The 3,012-nt window shown below is 45.1% G+C and overlaps 1 pseudogene; it reads right to left on the reverse strand.

The window, feature by feature from the left end:
- Nucleotides 1-290: 290 nt before the first annotated feature.
- On the reverse strand, nt 291-2,752 carry LOC125547039 (histone-lysine N-methyltransferase, H3 lysine-9 specific SUVH1 pseudogene; annotated as a pseudogene).
- Between the last annotated feature and the right edge of the window lie 260 nt (nt 2,753-3,012).

Consider the following 3,012-nt stretch of genomic DNA (forward strand, 5'->3'; position numbering starts at 1 on the left):
TGGCAAATCCGCCTCATTTCATTTTTTGCCATGAAATTTCCGTGCTTGCAAACTAAATTTGACATCATCACGCCAATATAAATTGCCATGAAAAATGTTCGATTTGCCATGCCAAAAAATCTGACGTCAGATTTTTAGCATTTCCCTTTTTTAATTCTTGGTTACCAAGTTGCCAAACTCGAATCATGTTTGTAAAGTGAAATTTTATATAGAACACAAAGATACACTCCTGTGAGTTCTGACTTTACAAAAGGGTGCAAACTACTAATACTCTATTAGAATATTTGAATCTACCAACATCTCAGGAAAACTTCACACCTATAGATGATAGCATTATCTAAAATGAAAGTAGGACATCTTTCAGAAAAGTAATGTTGATAAAGGAAAAGGTAATCAGAAATCACTAACCTTCAACTGGCAAATTATCCCTTACGGGTTGATTATTTAGCCAAAGGAAGCTCTGCACTTGTGAGACCAACATAAGCAATTCTTAGACCTCCGACACCCAGAATTATTTCCCAGCTGAACATTACCTTGGCTCTGACCATAATCATATGTAAGCTCTGTCATTGGAGGAATGTAGAATGCGATGTGTGGATATCCCTCATCACCAAGATAGTATAGAACTGGTTGCCAGAAAACATTAGGTGAGCAGCTGTGGTTCATAAAGCGAGCTATGTTGCCAGTCCGTTTTGCACTAATAACTATTGGCAGCTGCTTAGATGGTTCTTTTAAGTCGGAAGGACTAGATTCGCCCAATAATTCTGGTGCATAGTTCCATCTTACGTTCTGCTCCGAGGGAGGGGTCTCAAAGATGTAATCGTCTTCTGCATCAACAGCATTCTTGTCAATAATTCTGGTGCATAGTTCCATCTTACGTTCTGCTCGGATAGGATCCCAACTACGGAGGCCCCAACCTCGATCTCCCGTCTTAAACACTTCAAAGTGGATTTGGATACCTTTTTGTACAACCCGGTTCCGGCAATCATGTACACAAGTGCATGAATCATTGCACTCATATAACATAGGCATCCGACTAACAAGTGTGCCTGAAGCACTGTAAGGAAGGTCACCAGCATTTTGTATGCGTACAAGAACAGTCGTTATCACCAGGTAGGCACACGCTTATGCATTTGCAGCCTTGCATCTTTCTCATTGAGCTCAGGGAATTCACGTAGTTAAGTTTAGTTGTATAGATGAAGTGGCTAGGGCCTTTCTCGTCATCGACCTCATTTACAAGGCAGACAGGTTTACTTTCCACACCGTATGATATGTCGTTCAATATAACACGATCTCTAGAGGATGGATTTTCCCTCCATTTTTCAGTCTTCTTCCAAACTGCAATGCCATCAGGTTGTCCAGGTTCTCTCAGCAACTTGTGTTTAAACACATTGAACCCAGATTTCCCTTTCTCCACCCAGGCTTCTCTGATCTTGTAAAGGCCATCATATATGTATATCTTACCAGTTGAACAAGTCAAATCTCTCACAGTGCAAACAACTCTAATGGGATTACCTCTATACAAACTCCTCTCCAGTGCAAGATTACCTCTCTCAAGCTTTTGGTCATCCTTACCAGACATGCCATGTCCAGTGTAAACCAGAACATCTGGATCGTCTTCGGTATTTTCATACACACCAGCTGCAACGACGCTAATGGCCACAGGGTCCTCCTCCTTACCAAACTTAGCAGATATGTAATCTATCCCTACCATGCTCTGACTATTTAACCCTACCAGGCACATCTCGATTCTGAAGTAGAACATGTCACCAACCTCAACACCTGGAACCTCTCCAATCTTCTTACTCTTATTGACGCGAAGTTCAGCCTTCAAGTTATGCTGCTGCTTCGCTACTTGCTTCGCCTCATCCAGCAGCATGAGCCGTCGCCGCAGTGCATCAAACATAAAAAGTACATTATCTGCATATTCCCTGGGATCATCTGAAGACAAAGATGGCAGGTGCGGCAGGCTTGTGTCAATTTTCCTGGGCCGTCCATGTTTTGATGTGTCCCCACTGTCAACATCTTCAGAATAACTTGAAGGAGTCACTGAACTATCAGGCACACGCCTCGGCCGCCCTCTCTTCCTCTTACCACCCTCCAATAAGGTGACTGCAGGCGGAGTCTGCATAAGGGGCTCACTCTCTTTTGAATGAACTGGAGGAGTTATAGTATCTGAACCATCCTGCACAAGCTTCGGCCGCCCCCTTTTCTTTGTAACAGATTCATGTACGCTAGATGCAGGAGGTGTCTGAAAAATAGGTTTGCCGTCTATTATAGGCACTGAAGGAGTTGGTACAACAGAAACATCTGGCACACGTCTGGATCGTCCCCTCTTCTTCTTACCAGATTCCTGTGTGACGGCTGAAGGGGGTGTCTGGAGAACAATATTATTACCTTCTGGAGGAGCTGAAGGAACCAAATGAGGAGCCGTAGGAACCAAATGAACTGGAGGAGCCGTAGGAACAGTAGTATCTTGCACACGCCTGGGCCTCCCTCTCTTCTTCTTACCAGATTCCTGTGTACTGGCCGCTGGAGGAGTTTGCAACACCGGGGAGACCATTGTGTTGTTTGAAGTACCATTAGCATTAGCAGCTCCATTCATATGAACCATATATGGTTGCACCGGGTTGGGATCTGCAGGAGCGGACAGTGGTCGAATAGCCGTGCCATTTTCGCCAGGACAGAGCAGGCGCCGGGCAGATTCGCCATGCCGAAATGCGGCAGACGGCCAGCGATCTCGACACATCATGATCGACTGGCTGGCTGGCTCTGTGCTTGCATGATGCACAGTTGCACAGCAACGCAGTAGTAGCCCGTGAAAAACAATGTGAGAAAATAAAGAAGAGAATGGAACACCGATCATGTGCCGGTCGTCCAATCTCCGGTCTTGACGACAGACACAACACATAGACGTTGGAACTTGGGACGAGACCACCCCACGTCGCTGAGGATCCAATCAGAATCAGGTCTTGTTTAGTGGAGCTCACATACATGGTCACGTCACAGTTT

Source organism: Triticum urartu, chromosome 3A (assembly GCF_056163025.1).
Source record: "Triticum urartu cultivar PI428250 chromosome 3A, HENAU_Tu73, whole genome shotgun sequence".
Lineage (NCBI taxonomy): Eukaryota > Viridiplantae > Streptophyta > Magnoliopsida > Poales > Poaceae > Triticum > Triticum urartu.